Source organism: Anas acuta, chromosome 5 (assembly GCF_963932015.1).
Source record: "Anas acuta chromosome 5, bAnaAcu1.1, whole genome shotgun sequence".
NCBI classification, from domain to species: Eukaryota; Metazoa; Chordata; class Aves; order Anseriformes; family Anatidae; genus Anas; species Anas acuta.
Genome location: NC_088983.1, coordinates 47403733 through 47424493, shown reverse-complemented (window position 1 = coordinate 47424493; position 20761 = coordinate 47403733). Strand labels below are relative to the sequence as shown.

Genomic DNA, 20761 nt, shown 5'->3' with positions numbered 1-20761 from the left:
GGAAGGAAGGACTGAAAGGAGGGGGGAATATTTGAGAGGAATAACATCATGCAAGCTCAAACTTCAGTATTTTTGCATGAATGTAGATGGAAAATATTCAGCAGTTTTACCCAGTCCTAGTGCTGCCCATAATTCAATCTGTCTTGCCTTGTGATAATCCCTTCTCCTTTCACTGAAAGAAGAGGCACTTAATCACTTAGTGCAGATAGATTGCTAGGAGGTTTAATTAAAACAACTTATTTTAAGTGATCTTAAACAAGAGGTAAATGTATTTATTGTTCTAACATTTGGAGTGGTATAGGATAGAGCGGAGGAATAACAACCTCTCTTGGTACTTGGTATCAGATTGCTTCTTTTATGAGCCATACGGTAGTGATTAGGAAGCTTAGTACCTAAAAGTTTGCATACAGCACTAAAGTACACCGACAGAAAATTTCCCGTGTTTCAAAGATTCTGCTCCCCAGCATCAACGCAAAAGACAACAGCAGGTTGCATATGATAATGGTTATGACCCAAGTCATTAGTAGTGCGATGTTCTGTCTTTGCAGGGAGTTTCCACTTCCTTCTCTGGTAGAGGAATGCGTGTGCACGTATGTGTGTGGGCAAGCTGACGCATGTGCGCTCATCAATGTCTTTCTAGACTGATGGCCTCAAATACCCACACATCCAAACACTTCCTGTTGCCAAGGGGATTCGGATCCATCTCCAAATGTTGCAACTGAGTTTGAATCACAGTAATAAGCCAAGTTAAATGTCTGGATCAGAATCCCTTCTCTGTTCCACATTTGCAAACATTTGCATTCAGATCTGGACCTGAACTTGCTACCTCTGCCCAGTCCTGATTTGCAGTCTTTGGCATTTCTTGCATGGAATTATGCAAACGCATCCAAAAAAACAACCTGGATTTTCAGTCGTTATTCGTGATTACATTTACAAGCAGATACAGACTATAGCAGGTCATTTTTCTGTTAAACCACAGAAAGGCAGAACTCATAAGTCCAACCAGCGGCAATGTCAAGAGGTACAAAGAGACAAGATGATCCCATCATACTCAGAGATACTTGCATGTAAGATTTTTTGTTTGTTTCCAGATGAGATTTCCAGGCTAAGAAACCATGCTTACTTATATTTACTCATTGCAAGTATTTCGGCACTATCCCATGGATGTTTAGGAGTTGTATATGCGTTGGGGAATGAGTGAAGGGATAAATACAGCTTTCTCTTTGTGAGAACTTCAGCTGTGACAGTTGGATGAAATCGAGGCCTCAAAACAGCCCCACTGAAAAAATCCCACTGATCTACCTGGGACTAGGACTTGCTCACTCATCTGGATGCTTCAGGTATCTCCAGTTCTGCTGGAGACGCGGATCTCCATGCAGGTGAATGGAGGAGCTTCACTTTGTAGCGTCCAGTAACAGCAACACAGTGGCTGAAACCAGATTCAGCGTGTGAGTCAGTTAAGCCTTAATTTAAACACTTAAACACTGTGTGTTTTGAGTGTGGGCCAAGTCCTGTTCATGCTGAAATTATATGACACAAGCTGTGCTAAGACATCAGCCTTAACTAGGCACTAGGATGCAGCACAGTGTGAAGGAAGCCCGGACCTGTACTGGTCCTTAGCATGAGCTCAGGCGCATGCCAGTTGGGGTTTTGCATAGGCTCAGTCCATACGTGAGACATCAGGCCTCGTGCCAATACCACATGGTCAGTGCTGGGCAAATGTGTCCACAATGGGGTTGCCCTGCCCCGTGGGGCAGGGTCAGCAGGACACATAGGGCCATCCTGATCCCACCTCCAGGATGTCGTCTGGAGGTGTGCGAATCAGCCGTGCTCCACCAGGACGCCTCACTCCAGGACTTTCCCTGAAGTACCTTTCCCTTCTGTGCTGCACCACAGCTACGTGTGGGATCTGCAAGCCGGCACCGTGCCAGGCTCCGCACTCATGAACAGCTGGCTGGCGGCGGGGGGAAACGCAGCCCACCCTTGCAGCAGCAGCAGCAGGAGCCTGCACGCACGCACCTCTGCCCGGGCAGGGTGACTGGCAGCCCGGTGCCACCCCGGGGAGACCTGGGTGGCAACACCGGCTTTAAACAATCTCCCAAGCAGTTGCTGCCGTTTTTATATTATTCCAAGATAAAAGGGGCACTTCGGACCTGGGAAGTTAAAGGTTTGTATTAAAAATTGACTGTCTGCCTTGAAAATTATGGAGCTTGACAGATGGAGGATGAAAGGCTGCAACAGAAGAAAAACATAGGCCACCACCCTTGACACCGCTGACCACCCCGTTGCTGACAGCTCCTTCCCACAGCCTTGCTTTCTAAAGCGCTTCCCACTTTAAGGAAATGTATCAGAACATAGGAGTTTATCTGCCCTGACCTTTCCCCCCAGCCTGAACCCTCTTTCATGTTAATTCTCTCCACAAAACCCACCACATGTAAGGTCCCTGCAGTGCTTCGGGTTATTTGGCTGTCGCTATTATTATTATTACTATCAGTTGTTGGTGTTTTATAGCTGATGGAGCACTGGTCAAGAAATTCTCGAAGCACAGCAAATACGATGATTGGTTTTCTGCTTCTGGTAGCTTTAACGTGGAGAGAGAATCATATGCAGGTAGTAGAGAAGCTTTAGATAAATCAGAACAGACAAGGGTTTTATTCCTGAATGTTTCAAATTGAGACAGAGGCACACACCTCAGTGCCAGGAACACCGCCAGGGTTCCCCTGCTATACACACCTCTTTGGGTTACCCATTTAGGTACCTTTCCACGTTTATAACTTAACAGCTCAGGAGCAAATTATTTCAGGGTCTGATCTTCTGACACAAACAGCAAATTGGAATCCACTCACAATCCAGCTTATGTTCCCCAGAACTAGGCAGGCGTCAGGGAAATGAGGGAAAACGAGGGAAATACAGAATTCCCACAGACAGGTATACCTAGAATCAGTTTCTGCAGCAGCCCACAAGGGCTCTGTTGCCAAACCTTTTTATTGCCCTGCCATTCTGTTGGTGAACAAAATAATGTTTTGGACAACACCCCAACATTTTGCAGGGGTACTTAAGAGGAGCACTGTCCTGTAACTTTAAATTCATCTAGCAGTTGTCCTGGAAATGTAAGTGAGGTTACAGCACAGCTGAAGATAATTCATTGTCAAATATGAATGAATGCTTACAGGACGTTTTTTTTTTTCCTGTCCCAGGGTTGAATTTCTGCAGATGATTCTCCTCTGCTGCTGACATCCAGAAGATACACACTTAAATTTGGGGTGGGGGGAGGGACCCTCATACTGAGCAGGAAGAACTGAAATAATAATTAAGAGACCAGACTGCAACACAGGAAAGGAAAATGTGATTCTCGGCTTTGCCCTTGTTTTCGATGAGACCTAGAGCTACTCCTCAAAGGGACCTGGAGCAGGAGCTGGCACCGTGGGAAGAAGCCACCAGCAGGGCGCCCTGCCCAGCGCCCGGGCTGAGTTCAGCATCTCTGGGTGTTCCTGACATAGCCGGGAGGCCGCTGGCTCACGTGACGGGCTGGACAGGGAAGAGCTTTAAACCCAACTTTTTGGTAGGGAGGGGTCTGAAAATCTCAATCCAAGCTGCATTGAACAGATGTCAGATCAGGATGTTTGCCCGAAACCCTCTCCCAAATATATACAGCTACATTTCTTCCTATCAAAAACCAAAACAAACAAAGCATAAAGCAAGCAATAACAGAAAACAGAGCAGAGTTTACTCTCACAGTCCAGTTAGATGATATGGCTGAGCTAATCTAAAGCATCCCTGCTGCCAAAAGGGGATGATTCTTCTCTTTTTTCTTTCCTCTTTACTTCCTTCTTGGTCCAGTCCCTCCCTTCTGCTGCTTGTGACAGCTCGAGCTCATCTGACTGGACTGTGAGAGACTCAGTTCACTAACCCTGTGAAAAACTGATCCATCAAAACACAGTTTTCTGCAAGAGTAGTGAGTTCAATTGGCTCAGCGTGTGGTCAGACGAAGGCAGAACCTGCGCAAGAGAGGGGCTAGGATCAGGGCTGCGTTATCCTCAGCGCAGAAAAGCCTCTGACACAGGATGTCCAACATAGGCTTTATTCCTACCTTTAACTCCAGTTTGTTCAAACCCAGCTACAGATTTATTGGAGCAAGGGTCCTAAGCTGCTGTTTTTACTACAATTAGCTCCATCTCTCACGCCAACACTGCCACTCTCCAACTTCCCTGTCCCAGCCAAGGCAGAAGTTCCCACTGCACCTGGGAATGGAAATGATCACAGCTGCAGCAGATAGTCAAAAATGGACACCAAGGCCACGGGGAGCTACCACCGGTGCTGTGAGCTCTGAGCCCAAGCCCATCTCATGACACTGTGATGTATTTCCCACAGAACCTGACGGAGAGGCTGAAGACTTCATCTTCCTATCAGAGATATGTCCATGCTGTCATTCAAAATCACATCCTGAATCTCCCTTGGTCTGTTCTGGGGTAGAAAGTTAACTTCCTCTGTATTTTATCCAACAATTGGTTCTTTCCTGGTCCCGTGGTGTAAGGACTGGAACTCCAGGCTTCTCCCCCACTAAATAAATGCCATCACAACAAGAATACATACCACTATTTAAAATAAATCTACTTCCCTGGTTAAAAATCAGCCAATTAGGCTTTGTGCTAAAGGGAGGGGTTTATGCATAGAAATTGAGGCCTCCAGGTAGTTTAGGGCAGGCAGCAGCTGAATGGGGATTCTGAGAGTCTTCATTTTCAACTTAGGCAGTGAACAGAGCATTTAGATACATGAGCCACCCGCCCTGTTGAACTACCACTGTGTAACATAACGTAAAAGAAATCCAAGTCCTTTTGTTTCTCAAAGTAATCCTTGCTGTTGTGATTTTACATTGCAGAAGGACCCAGTGCTTAGGGGATGATGGTCTGCACATGCAAAAGGGTGGTTTTTCTTTAATGAAGCTGCATAAAAATTTATCACTGTTCAGCACAACATGCCGTTTGGACACAGGACCACCAGGGTGATGGGACTGTTTTTCTTCTCCATTCATCCATTTTTAAATCCATCACTTTCCATAAAATGAACAGATGCTATTAACACTTCAGTGGATTTGTGCGGAAACTGTGATTCATTCTTAGCAGCAAGTTAATATAAACACATGAAATTGCCTTCAATCTGCTTTCCAAGCCCTAAGAGGTCTCACAGAGTAAAAAAGATATTTTTACAGAAGATTCTTCTAGTTGCATACCCATAATAATTGTCTAATTTAAACATGGATGCCAGTTGCTTGTAAATGAATATCTAATGTGCCTTTTGCTATGGGATAAGGGGCTATAAACATTGGACTGAATCATGATGATATTTACAGTTGTGTAGATGTAAAGCAATTACACTGGGCAGGAACAAAGATGAACTCCTTCATTAACTGAAGCCTGGAGGAGGTAGATATTTTTATACCTATATTCAGAAATGCAAACTGAAGCATAAGCTTAGCTAAGTCAGTGAAAGAGTGACACAAATGACAAAAGATCTCTCGGATCCTGAACACCAGATGATTTTACAGACAGCAATTTCTGAGCTGTAAATACTATAGGAATAAAAAGTAGATGCTGGAATTCCAGTGGGCACTGGAGCAAGCAGATCTTTTCTAAACCATTCCAACTTCTGTAATCACTCTAATGTCTAATTTATGCCCTTTAAAGCATACTTAGAGGAGACAGGTGGCCTTACTTGTGGTCAAAGTCTGGGACACCCTGCCAAGTTTATTTAATCCCAGCTCTGCAAAGTTTCCTGCACAGCCTTGGTCAAATCATGTTATCACTCAGTCCCCTACCTGTAAAAATGAGACTAATAACATCATCCACACTCTCGGTTGCACTGTTTAGATTATTCATGTACTTTTTGGGGTAAGGAAACATCTACTGCATGGTAGTAAGCACCAAAGAGCCCTCTCTTTAATGGCAGGCTCTAGGCTTTTCTATGATGCAGATAACTATGACTTAGAATAATTTGTTAGGGGCATTGCTAATTATTCTCCCACAGCATACTATCAGAAGTAGAGACAACTGGCAATTACTGTGTCAAAATGCAGGTGAATGAAAAACAATTTTAGTGGTGTATATATTTAAAATGTCTTGTTTGAAGATGTTTTTCTTAGAGCCATGCTCAGTGCTGGGGCCAAAACCAAAAGAAAGAGACTCTGAAATACCAGATAGTCTGCTGGCTGAGGCATTCGGCTGTAATGCTGGAAAACAGCAGAGGAAGACCTGAGTCTGCATCACCTACCTGCTAAGTAAATGGTCCAACCTGCACCAGATCATCTTCCAGCATTTTGTTGTCTTTTTCAATGACAACGGAAAAATAAAATAAATAAATAAATAATAAAAAAATCAAATCTTGTGATTTTTTTTTCCCGCTAAAGAACAGATTACTTTTTGAAGCTTTAGAACTTCAGCAGGATGCAAAAACCACCTCCTCTCACCTCTTAATTACAACTACATCTCCCTAACACAGCGCAAATCTAAAACCCCTTGTGTTTGTGCCTGGCCACTGGAAATATCACAGGTATGAAAAAATTTCATGCAATTATGTGATTCAGGGCACTTCCCAGACTTTTGCTCTTTTCTCTTAATTGTCAGGTTCTGTTCAAATACATGAAGTCTGTAGCTCTTTCCTTTGTGTGAATAGCTTTCTCAATCCCTATACAACTTAATATTCTGTTGCCCTGTTAAGCTAGCCATGCAGAAAACGGTTTCTGGCCAAATAATAGGAATAGCAAACGTATGAACTCTATACCTCAATGAGGTGTTAACTTCAAAGCCTTGTTATTTGGGAGTTGGGGCCATTTAAATGCTGACATTATTAGGCAAGGAAGTCTAAGAAACAAGCACTCAGTGGGAGTCAAAGATCTTTTTAAAAAGCATTTTCTTTATGCTCATCACACCCCAATTCATTTAGGATGGGCTCCTGTTCTATGCCTACACGTTTCCTAATTAAGACTTCTTTCCTTGCCACAATGTTTAGGTTAGAAGGAATCTGAGGCTCTCCATGTACCCCCTTCATGATTGGCATATTTTTTTCTTTCCCCTCTCGCATCTCCTTGGTTGTAATTACATTACAGTGGCTTATCTCTCCATCAAAGGATGGGTAAGTGGTCCCTTTATAAAACTGCTCGGAGCAGCTGTTGGCCAGTCAGGGAACACTGAGGCCTGACCAGAGCTACACTCTCCCCAAAGGGCTTATCTATATTGTGCCACGTTGAATGCAATGTGAATCAGTGTAGACAAGAACAAATAGCATTCAGCACATGTCAGCTAAGTGCAGTTTTAGCCTGGCCTCATCAGTGTTTAATCATGATTAGCTGACACGCACAGTTTATTGTGGTCTTCACCAGCCAACATATTGTGACCAGTATTACGTCAATTACTTAGTTACCCAAAATTACATTCAGACACGATTAAATCCTGCCATTTGTATAACTTTGTAGAGATCCAGCAATATAAGTTTGCCTCTTTGGAACCTAGGCAGTAAAGCCTCACTTGATTCTTGCCACAGAATGATGCAAAGTCTCCAGACTACCTGCTCTCAGTGACAGCAAGGCACAACTGTTACACATGGAGGTATCTCTGACTAGCTGTAAACTAGGTTTGAGTGCTGAAAGTGATGAGGTCAGAGTACCGCAGGCTTCAGCTGTCAAACAGGCAAATATTTGTTCATGGTTTCAGGTAGGCAATATCATGTGTAGCTTACCCAAAGCCCAAGGTGTCGCAGCTTTCCTGCTACCAATAGCCGCGCTAGCTAATGCCGCTCATATTGCAATGACACATCTGACTGCAGTTCAGGTACAGCCTAGGAAAGAAGGTGCTAATTGAGGCACTGCCACAGACTGTCTCAGTCCTGCTGGGAGAAAAAGTGGTATTTATATTCTAAATAGCATGAAATAATACTCCTTTATCCATTTAATCCTTGTGTCGCAAACATTTAAATAAGGTCTGCCCAGATGCACATAACGAGCCCTGTATTTGCAGCAGTAGCTCCACACAGGCTCCTTAACAGGTCTCATCGGAGCTGCCCATTCATGTGCACAAGCTCAGCTTCCTATTTTCCCCATTCAACTACAATTCCAGCTTCAGTTCCAAAAGTAATATACTCTTGGCTAAACACTCTGCTGATACTAATGTACTCAAAATCTTTCTGTATACTCAGCGTCTTTCTATAACTGGATATCCACATCTAATTCATTCACTGTATTTTTTTTTTTTTAACTTCAGTGCCATTTCTTTTAAATCTTCTTAGAAACCATGCATATGTGTGGCATCAGGTAAATGACAGAAATCATAAAATCTATATCTATCTGGCCCCAGTGACTTGCAGGGATTTAACAGAGGCAACCATGTAGGCAGTTGTTATCTTTTCAGCTGGAATCACAAGCCCCATTCAATTCTTGCACCCTATAACAACATCACCAATGTATGCATTATCCATTCGAGAAAGAAAATGTCCTATGGGCTCTTCTGCATCTGCTGAGCTTGCATGTTACGGGGTCGATGGAAGATCACCTCTTCTAATGGCGCCCGCTCCTCCCAATGCGAGGACATGTGGTTTGGGAACAAAAGGCATTATTCAGCGCCTGGAAGCAGAACACTGGCATCTATGTTTCATAGCCTATTTGAAGCTTGAGATTTTTAGGGGTCAGCAGCCTCCCCAGCCTTTATGTTCCTTTTGCCGGCACCCCTTGGGCAGGAGAGCTACAACAGGAAGGGTCTTTTTGAAACCTGGGGATCCTCGGGCTCCCAGAACTGATGGTTACTGTGTGCAGGAAAATTTGAAGTCGTGTACATTTGAGGCCACATCTGGTGTGAAATGTATTTATTGTAAGCACCCCAGCCACACCGAGGCAACGTTTAAGAGCTACACAATATTTTAAGCTGAAACACCATGAATCAGTCATCTGCTCTTTACATCTTTTCCTTCCTAACACAGTAGATTGTTAAAATATTCATGCGTACATTTTCTTTTATAATCCTCCTCTTCCTCCTGGCCTGAATCTGAAGAGCAGGAGAGTGTAATATGCAAACCCAGAAATATTTGTTATATTTGGATGTCTGACTATAGCTCTGCGTTGTGGTATTGCTGGATGATTCCAGGCAAAGAGAAGCAAGCTGCTCACCAAAGATAAAATCTGGCACCAATTCTTCTTCTGCTTATTTTGGTATAAAGCTGGAATTTCTCCTCTCTAGTTAGCAGAGTTGTACCACGGGGGTAAATTAGAGGAGAGGCAAATCTTCTGTGTGTAATAAACAGCAGTGAGAAAAAAGAACCCTGCGGGAGGTGAATATGAATTGGGTAATTTGAGGAAAATAAAATAGCTTTCAGGAATAAACTGAAGCTATTTTCTTAGATATAAAGAAGACCAAAAACGTCCTCACTTGGTCTAGGACTATGAGGTCTAGAACCTGCTGAATCCAACAAAGAAACTCCTATTCATTTCAAGTAACTTTTGAAATACTGCATAAGATATGTAAAGAGGCACTCTTGGTGATGTGCTGAGCAGCCTCCTCTGTCGTTCCTTTCCTCTGGCTGTGGGATAGGCAGGATCCCCAGAGCCTGTGCACTGATAAGGTGCCAGTTGCACCCCATACCCTCCCAGAGAGCACTACTGTGATATTCTTGTTCCCTTCGTTTTCACATGAGGACAGGATTTGTAAGTAAGCAAGAAAAAATAAAGATATTAAGAACCTCACTCCAGCCATGTCAATTGTAGGAATTACTGTCAATATTCTTAGCATCATTTTTAGCCTTAGTTTCGTAAAGATCAAAGACTATGAAAGAAAAATAGAAACAGGAAATCAGAATCTCTATTTCATGACCCCTACAAACATTTCACCCCCAATGAATTCATCTTCACCAAGGTACCATGAAAAGAAGTTCACTTTTGGTGTTCACTGTTCAAAGGGTTTTGAAAACTAGACATTAGGAAGAGCCACAAGACAAACCGAGAAATGCAAGGTGAGGAAACAGCATTTTCAACTTAACAAAAAGAAGGTAAGGGGAAAAGAAACAGTGCAGCTTGCACTTCAGCTGTGAAGTATTGGGCCTTGCCTCCTCCTTACCTCAGTATTGACTGCTCTGATAATATCCTATAAGGATCTTAGCCTTCCTCCTTCAGATCTGTGTTATGCTGACATTACCATTTGAAATATGGGTCAACTCACCAAGTGTTTTAGCAGAAATGTTAAAAGCAGACTAGTACATTTTTCCTAAATATCTGTGTTAGTTCTGACAGGAGTTAATCCAAGGAAGTTCTGTAGCCTGCAGTACGGAGTAGGTAATGAAGGTGATCACAAAGGATTTTTCTGGATTTGTAAACTCTGGTTTGATTATTCCCATTTTACAAAGGGGTCACTGAGGCAAAGGCAGTGCTTTTCTTCAGCCTATGGCCATAAATGGAGCCTGAAAGAAAGTTGTAATTAAACACACTGTTCTTGAAACACCACTAATGCTTTATCATTAGCTCATACTTCCTTCACAGAAGATGTGGTTATTTAAACAATCATTTAGGTTTGCTTGCACTCATTTTTGCACTGCTTCTACATCTGTCTGCCCCTGCAGTCAGAGAAATACAACCCCTTCAGTCCCACAATGAGCACATTGACACCAGGTTATTTACAGGTTATTTACTGGAGAATTTATTCTCATAAGAGGTACCTTTTTGGTCTACTAATTGTCTCCAAACTAAGAGCTGTGTTAACCCACTCTTTAATTTTGCAGCTAACTGGAAGAGAGAAATCAGTACAAAAATGTAAGGACAGGCTGGCCCTTAGTTCTGTGAGAATGTCTCATCGTGCTTTTAACTGATTTTTCCTCTTGCTGAGTCCTATCCCCAACAGTGCCTCCTATCGCTAAGGGTTGCATTGAACTGCTCTATCAGCAAACCTTCAAGCCTTACAAATAAAAAGAGAACATGAATTAGTTGAAATAAAAGACCTTGGCCAGATTGCTTTGTTGGATAAAGCACCTTTGTTGTAAGTATGTGGGAAAGGAGAGTCCAACCACAGCTCATCCAGATTCCTTAGACACACACGCCCAGTGATATGTATTTGTGAATATTTTCCACATTTATATCTGCTAACCAAAGTAACCAGTTTTTACTTGTTTAATTACTGCTGAAGAAAGAGGAACTGTCAGTGCTTTAAGAGTTATGCCAAAGCACAGGGTGGGTTCTCTCTGATTCATATGCTGCATGGCTACAGAAACCAAGACCCAGCATCAGGAATGCCAAGCAGTTAGAAAAGAAGCAAAAGCAGCCATCCAGCTCTACAGCATATTTTCAATCTAACTCTCTTGTTAAATTAATGTTATTCCTAACTTTCCCAGCAATTTAGCAATGTGTCAGACGTATTATCAAAACACAAGGAAACAGGAAGACCTTTGGGGGCTAAAAGTACGGGACCTAACTGACTTCTATGCTAATGAAGTTTTATTCCTCCTATATTCCAAATACAGTAAATGAACGAAAGCCTTCTCAGCACTCACTGTCTCTCTCTTTAGCTTCATTGGAAACATGCGATTAACACTGGAAATAAATTTAAAAAATGCATACAGTTGCTTTCAAATGGAAAAAAATCACTTGTGTTTTGCACAAAGAAAGGCATGAAGACGATCCATAAGACTATCTGAAAATTACCATCATCACTTAAAAGAAAGTCCCAAACCCCCACAGACCTGAGAAATATGAAGAAACTTGGCAGAATTTGGTCCTTCCATTCCCACTGAAGACAGAAGTCAATACAAGGGTAGAGTTAGGATGCCAGCTGCTTCCTTTATACATCCAGAAACTGGTCCTAAATCTCACAGGAAGAGTGGGAGATGACATACAATAAGAAAAAAAGTTGGGGGTATTATTCCATGGACATTTGAATGGATTAGTACCAGACTGGAAAATATGCTCTAATAAAGCTCCGTAATATTATTACCATAATGACATCTGCACCTGGCTTTGTGAGTACATACATCGCATTATAAGGAGATCCACAGGAAAGCAGACACTTCTAGATGCACATGCAGAGTCCAACCTTCAGCTGATTTTCCACTGTGATCCTGAACAGTGAGCCTACAGTTGCTGGCCATATGCATTGTTCCCATGCTTGTTATCTCTTTCTAATATTAGACTGTGCCATTTAACCTCTTTGTTCTGTTTTTCCATCTGCAAAATGCAGATGGTAATATTTACCTTTCTTGCAGAAAACTTTTGAGTTGAGAGTGCTACCTCTCAGTATGGTCAGAGTGGGACAAAAAACTAGACACATGCATAAAACAAGGCCAAGATTTTGATGTAGGATGGTTCCTACTTTATGTCCTCTGGAATGAAGGACTGACTGGTGGACTGGAAAAGATAGGCATTTGTCCTGGGACCTGAAAAAAGTCTAAACCTAGAGACTTCACATCCAGAACCACAAATTTGATACCCCTTTATAGGCCCTCAGCAATTTTCTTGTCACAGTAGGTAAATTAACATAATTACAAGACAGGTAAATTAACATAATTACAACCATCTCACACTTGGGAAAACCAGGACACAGAAAAGAAGTGGTTCATTGTCACCACTAGGTTTATGGTTCAGACCTTTGTGAGTGGTAGGGCCATCTGTAAATCACCAGTCCGAAAGCACTATCGCAAGCTACAGTTTCCTAGATGCAACCCAGCACCCTGAGATTAGCCAACTGCCCCTGAGGTTATTCTGAGGTAAATCAGGAGTTGTCTTATTTGTTGGAATGAGGTTACGCTGCTGAAATGGTGTTAGAGAGAAGGGTTTAGTTCTACAAACCTTGTACCTTGCAAAACCAAGTAGATGGTCTAGGGTATTTTAGGTTGTGCTGACATGTACGAAGAGTAACAGTTGAAGCAAGAAGCTTCATACCCATGATTCAAGAAGGAACAAGAAGGATAGTGTTTAGCCATGTCTGTTATGTCCTCAGACTGTATTGGTGGTTCAGGTACGAGTATCCTGGGACCAAGTTCAAAATGCAGTTGTGCCACTGTGAATTTATAGCAACCCCCCTGGAGTCAATTATTCCAGGCTGTCCCTTTACATGTACAATTAGAGCTGAAATGTTGTTGCTACAATCCCAGCTTTTCCCATGCTCACAGCTGGTAAGTAAATGGCTGTGTTCTGCACAATTTGATTATTACTATTTCTATGGCAATTGCAGCTGTCCAGAGCTGCCCCGCTTACCACTCAGAAAACAAATGCCATATATTGATAAATGCACAGTCAGGGAGCTAGGGAATGCAGAACAACAAGTGAATGCCCAGAGAAACCAATAATAGAGAAGCAGAACAAGTTTTGAAAATGACTTTTACTCAATACAAGCCACAAATGATCACCAGCGTAACCACCGCGGCAACGCCAAAGGATTTGAGCACTGCGCCATGGACAGAGCTACCCGGACGGGGAAGCCTGCAGCTCTGGGTTCCTACTGCCAGCACGCCGGCTCCCACCCAGCAGAAAAACTGCACTGTCAGTGGGGAGGAAAGATTAGATACCTTTCATCAGCAGAAAGGTCATCCCAGAGAAAACTGCTGTTTAGGGGACTGCTGAGGAGAATCCAGTCCTTTTTCTGCTCTGAGTGTATCAGGTTTTGAAGGTTTTGTGCAAGGCTTGAAACAATTTCCACTGCTAAATGTAAACAAGGCTTTCAGATACTCCTGTGATGTCGGGATGTAAAGACCAAATGAGATCCGTTTACACAAGCAAAATGAATATTTAAATAAAAAGCAGCCACCATCAAAAATGTTTTTAAAAATGCTGTTTTGGTTAATGCAACATACTGTATTTCTGCCAACAAAGGCAGTTTCTGATCAGGACATGCCGTGTTTTCCTCTGGAGATTTTGCAGGCAGGGTGGTCTTCCAAGAGGGACGGGAAAGGGCTTAGTTAACATTACACATCTTTCATATATGCAGGCTGGTAAATGTAAGGCATTACAGCTGTGCAGTTTGTCACCAAAAACTAAGCTGAAAGCAGTCTAAATACATGAGACTGACAAGAATATGACCTAGTCACACTCAACACCTTTTATTCTCCCCCTCCATAATAAAGCAACTTCTCTTGTATTTGTGCAGCCAGAACTCCTTGGCCTTAGAGACAATGGTCACATGGAAAAGACAGGCAAAAAGGGATAGCACAAAAAATGCCATAGCAAAAGATTTATTATTTTCCCATAGTCTACAAAAGAAGACTGCAGCCCCATTATGCTACATTTGTTTATTTTGATAGGAAGAAAACTTTGTCACTGAACAGACTGCACTTCGTACCACTAAGAGCAAAATTCATTTTGGAGGAGGGAGCTGCTCTGAAGAACCAACTGCACACACAAGGGGGATCTGAGCAGTTGGCAAATCAAGTTGACTTCACTGGGACAACATATTGCTTCTATTTAAGAAAGCATCCTCGATCAGTGCATGTTTAAATCCAGTGAGACCTGAGCACATGCTTAAAGTTAAACATATGCTGAAGTCTTTTCCTGAATCATATACATGTGAGGAAACACTTATCAGTTGGAATATGGTATTCATTCTCTTCTTCATCCCCTCTTTTCCTCTTATAATTTCTAGAGTTTGAAATATCCTATGCAAAGAATTTATCTAAATTAATAGGGAGATGTTTATGCAATTGTATGTGCACAGCCATTACAAACAACCCTTTTTCATTTTATAAACACAAGAGGTATGATACTCACCTTCTAGGTTAAACAATTTACCAAGATCACTCTTTTCTATATTGACTGATTAAAAAAAATTGCAAGATGGAAGTTGTGTGCCTTTCTTTGAGGAGTAAAGTAATTCTGAGCCATTATATCTTACGGATACTAGTTCCAAGAAAATAGCTATTATATCTATCATCCATATTATTAAAATTATTAATATTTTGCAGTATTTTGCATCCTGGATAAGCAAGTATTTGTAACAGGGCATTAATATAAGACCATCATGTCATTAGGAATACTCTCTGTTACTTCTGTGATTAAGGCTAAAAGGACTCAGAAAACATGCTTTTCATAGCTCTTGAATTCTGAAGGTTTTAGCTGTAAAAAATCAGCTCATGCAAAGAGGAATAGTTTAGGAAAAGATGCCATCACTTTTATTCACCTCAGCCAAAGCTTATGCTGAAAGAATTTCCACTGAAATAAATGGGATTGTTCATCAAGTCAAGCCTATGCAGTAGACATGCAAGTGGAGGAATGCTGCATACAGTTTTAAAGCATCTCCTTGCTCTCTTATTCCCAAGTTACACTATAGTCAATACGTGTATTTCCAATTTCCAAGTGGCAGCAAGGTCACAACTTGATGGTGTTGATCCAGAAGCATGTGCCTTTACAACCCCAGCTAAGATGGCATCTCCAGCAAGTGTGATCAGTGTATGACCGAGTGTCTCTAAGGGCACGGTTGAACACACTGCTTAAGCCATGGCTAATTCCAGCTAAGTGTTTATGACCCTCCACATGTTTGCAGCGATGGTATCACCATCCCTCTTCCTTCTGCTTCCTCAGATTTGCCACATCGTTTGGCAGAATCTGGTTCCAGCTGTGGGGTTAAGGGAATGAATGAGGAGAAGTGGTTGGAATAGACAGGAACCTGAATCATCAGCAGCTGAAACAGCCCATTTGACCACACACCGAACCTGAGTAACAGTGCCAAAGTCGCACATCAGCTGGTAAGCTTATTTAACTAGCTGTCTGTGATCCAGCTGGGTGTGTTAATGAACAAAGCTACTTTTCCCATCCATTACTGTGGTCTACGGCTACGAGGAGAAGAAAGGTATAGGCCCATCATAAACCAGAACGATCCCATTTAAAGTTGAGACATCCTTAAAATGTATCGCCACAGACATATATAGAGGAAGGATTTATAGACTGCATGCAAACCCTAGAACCATCAATAGGATAAAAACAAGTAATCAACAATTACACCTCAATTTTCCTTACTGTCAACACTAACTCAGTCCCTTTGCGATTGCCTTTGAGCAATGATCAAATATTTTGTAGCCCCAGCTCCATTCAGCCCATCTCCATGAGGCTATGTACCAGGCCCATGCCATAATGACTTCAACAACCCACTCTCAGCCCCTTGCACCTCAGGTCTGCTGTTTCGAGTATGCAAACTCATTACCCTGCCATGCATTTACTCTGAGTATGGGGCAGAAAACCCCAAAGTCTTGTCACTGCACAAGAGTAGTCGGATTTTAGAACCTGGCTTTGTTAGGCCTATATTTATACCAGAGAGCCTATTTGACACCACAAACCAATAAAACTTGGTTTCAATTTCTTTCTAAAATGTTTAAGTTGCTAGAGATCAGAACAAGTAATCAATCCCTAAATTCTAAAATTAAAGCATTAAAGTAAAGCATTAAAGTATAGTAAAGCATTAAATTAAAGAAAAAAAATATCCAAAGTATATCTTACAGAAAGCTCTGGTGACACTAACTTTGGAATATTAGAGAAATGAATGACAGCTATGTGATCACCTTGAACGGTCTCAAGATAGCATTCATATAACACAGAGACACTCAAAAAGAACATGTTCACTAAAATTCCCTGGAGGAGACTTCCCAAACAGCTATAGAAAATGGCAAGATTTTGGGATACTCATTCAAAACATAAGATATAGAATATCAAAAGTTACTACAATGTGGAATTGCTCTGTATCACTTTCAAACAGCAGGGGAATGAAGTACTTTCTCCCAGACGTAACAGATGTAAACATGGCCTTTAGAGAGAGCACAGAAATTTCATTTGCTGGTATAGTAAAGATTGCAGTTTAGTTGCAGTCTCCATCCCTCTTTTCTTTTCATTCAGATACTTAAAACTCATGACAGCAGACAGGATAAACTCAAAGTAAAAAAAAAAAAAAAGAGTATCAAAGCATGAAGAAGTAAAGAACGCCTTTGGGGAAAACTTATAGTTAGAAATCCTTGGGATTCTACAAGCCTTACTAACCAGCCACTCATGCTAAGTACAAAAAGCGCTCAGAGGAAGAGGAAAGATATGTTAACAAGAGGTACTACAAAAAGGCTAAGGAAAAAGACGTACAGCAAACTAAACCTTTAGTCTCTTTTTGAGAACCACAGAACTTGAATTTGAGAATGAAAATGCAGGGGCCCTGCATTTTCCTTTTCCTGAAGAAATGGGAGGCCCTGATTCTGCAAAGACTGATGCACATTCTTAACATTACATTTATGAATAGCCCATTAACTTCAAATTCCTTGCAAGAATAAAACAGAGGATAAAACATCATTTCTCTCAGGAGTGAGGGAAGACAACTATAAATGCATCACAATTTTTTCATGTCACTTATGTCCTCTTTATCATGGTACTTAATAAACCATTAGATTTTGAGGTATCTGTGTTTCATTTCTATATTTCATAAGCCATAGATATCTATCACACCATGTTTTGTTGATTTTTTTTTCACCATGTTGTTTCAGAAAACTAAACTTGAAACGTAGTTTCTGCAATAAAAATTTCCCCTCTGGATAGCATATTTAAAAGAACAAAAGAATAAAGAAGTCTGATTCTCAAATTTGCTGAGACTGCTGTCATTACTAAATGAATCAACTAATTGCGTGCTAAAAAACAATCTTATAAGGAAGGTATCCAAATGCTAATATTTCCCCACACTTCGGTGGGAATGAGTAATGCTAACTTTCTGCTACACAAACTGATTTGAAATAGCAACAAAAACTGATAAAACTGATTCAAACTGATCTGGTTTGGTTCCTCTTTTATAAAGGGTATTTTTTTTCCTTTCTGTTTTTTCCTGACTCATGAAAGACACCAGACAGTGATGTGGATGGTGTGGTGAAAGCTCTGAAAAAAAAAAATCTACTTAAGTCAAGGACTAAGGGAAGTGGTCACTCTGCGAGGTCATTTTCTGTGAGACTCTGTGACAGCTGGAGAAAATTAACCAAAATATCTGCATTCCAGAGAGGTATAAAAAGAAGGAAGAAAGGGAGGGGAGGGGTCAAATGTCTTGTGGAGACCTGTAGGAACAGCAATGGCATTTTCTGTATGGACTCGCTCGATCTGGTTTCCTGACAAAGTCCTACTAAAATAGGAGGAGATTTTTAAAGTCTCAGAGGGTAGTCAGGCACCCAGCTCCCTTAAAAGTCAGCAGGATATTCATTAAATGTGAACAGATTAGCTGCATTGGATCTTTTCTCCGATGCTGGCACAGGGACCACACAGAAATCCTATTCCTAACACTTTATTACCATTTAAATCTTTACAGATCAGTCACGCTTCCAGAGTAGAAGAACTAGGAAGAGAGCAATAATACCATGGTAATGAGACAGATTCTTTGGTCTTCATGTTCATAATTGTCAAAGCAATAGCCAGTAAATGACAAATTTGCTTCTGTACAGGTTCTGAATCCCTGATGTTGTTTTTTTTGTTTTGCAATAAAAACAAAACAGAATTAAAAATAATTTCAAAAATAATTTGCATTCTCTTAAAAAACACACACACAAGTTTTTATGTCAGGTAACTGTATTTCTCCCTGGTCAGAACCAAACCTAAACTTTAATGTCTGAATCCTGTCGAAATTAGCGTATTTCTTGTGAAACATTTTGACTCCGATAAAGCAGAATACTAATTGAAACCATACCTGCTTCCTTCTGAATGCTTCTATTCCCATGGATCTTCTGATCATTTCGGACTACTCTGCAAAAGCAAAAACAGAAAACAAAGTCTCTATGAGCTGAAGAAACTTGCTGCTGAAGCAATGACAGGAGAAATCAGTTCATACATGAGGGACTCTGAGGTAACAAAACTCTGCCCCAGCCTATCTGCAGATCCATGCTCAGGAGCTCCTTCAGTGTGAATAAGACAGACAGAAGGAATCAGGCAGGAGTCAGTAAATGACTCCTATAAGTAGAAGCAGGGATGCAGATTAAAGTGATTCAAAAGCAGAATTAAGATTTTTTTCAGGCTCCCAGCCATTACAGTTGAGGTAAAGACGTTAAAATAGCACAGCTGTCAGATGGGCAACTAAATGAGGGCCAGATTTTACAGACCAGTCTATATCTGTGAACTCCCACTACAAGATATTGAACCAGGCTGCCCTCCAAAAATCCATCTACCTCCTTAGCTTTACTGGGAAGCTGAGTCTTTCCAAAAGTCATGTGCTAAAAGGATAAACGTTTCTAAAAATGCTGAAAAAAGACAGAAAAACAGACAAATGCTACAAACAGTTTAAAATATCGCAGTCTGATGCCAGATTAACTACAATAGTTACAATAACTACTTCCTACCTGCCACCAAGGCTATGTATAGTGATATGATCTGGACATTCCCCTTTCATGGGAGATTTCACATTCATTACATCAAGGATAATATAGCCTTAAGATACGCTAAATAGCATCCTTGGAGTATGTTGCAGAGGGATTTCATGTGATCTCTAAAACCTAATTCAGCAAGACTGTATTCTTCCCATTACAAAATACCAGCAGTATCCATCCCTCATAGCTTGACCATTTTGTTCTAAACCTCAATCCTAAAGATAGCACAATGTCTCTCCTACTGCACTAACCTAATTTTCTCTGGCAGTTTATCTATTTTGTGGAATGAAATTAAAACAGTATCTGATTAAGAAAGACAGGTTTGATTATTTTTTTCCTAAAAAATCATTTAAACTTGCCCATTCTCTCCTTTTCCTTCAGATGATAAATAGCTGCATGAAGGAAGAAAAAGAACTCCAAACTGAAAAAAAAAAGAAGAAAAAAAAGGCGGGTGGAGGTATGGAAACTTGCACTGCTAACCCCATTTAGTACTAGCCCCACTGCTAGTACTGCTTTGGGATTTGATATAGGTATTGTCTGGGATCAAAATAAATAAATAAATAAATTCACACACACACACACACACACACACAACCCCACTATTTGACCCCACTATTTGGAGAAAAGATAATGGTTTAAGTTGAGAATAAAATAGTCCAGAATCACACCTATGGTCAAAGATAACCAAATTAAAACTGTTAACAACTATAAAGCTTGTTGAATCGACTTCTCTTTAAAATAATGTATTTCATTCTCTTACTTCTGTTTTATTTATTTTTTAAATGAACCAGAAGCAGAAGTTTGAAATGTCATGTGAAGCCTTGTTCTCATAAAATTGTTGCTTGAGTTTTACCTCAGTGAGACTCAGAGAACCTTAGACAATCTGTTTAGCTTGTTATCTCACCCAAAATGCTGAACCTCTTTTGAGAATTACTCACACCCTTATCTTTATCAGACACCTTTTTTTATCCATCACTGCCTTCAGGCCATCATAAAACCTTTCCCCACAATGGGGATTTTCTTGACCTGGTCATGACTGCTTATTTCTGCCATGAGAGTGCCAAGTTTGCCAGAACAACTTTCATGGGCACTCTGACTGCTTATTGGTGTTCGTAAGGAAGGAAAGGGAAAACAATTCATGAGAAGCTTGCCATATTTCTATCTTAGTATTTTTACTGCGGTTAGTTTGATTAATTTTTAAAAGGTAAATATTGAAATATGTCTATTGACATCCTATTATCTGTGGTTGTTTATATACGGAGGACAAATGCTCCACCCAAAGCCAAAATAAATGGGCCTTGTGCAGGCAAGTCCCAAATTGGTTGAGAGTGATGGGTTTCTCACCACAGGCTGCAGAGCTGTTCCACGCCTATTGCCGCATTCAAGATAGACTTTTCTGCAAAGATGCTATGTTTCATAGAAAACTTTCAGATGCAGTTAGTAG

At 41.0% G+C, this 20761-nt stretch overlaps 1 long non-coding RNA gene across 1 annotated transcript in view; it reads right to left on the bottom strand.

The window, feature by feature from the left end:
- LOC137857712 (uncharacterized) overlaps positions 1–20761 on the bottom strand; it is a 317831-nt gene that overhangs the window by 132419 nt on the left and 164651 nt on the right. Inside the window, exon 14 of the long non-coding RNA XR_011097242.1 lies at positions 18645–18700. This is a non-coding gene — a long non-coding RNA (uncharacterized lncRNA). The remainder of the gene's footprint in view (positions 1–18644; positions 18701–20761) is intronic.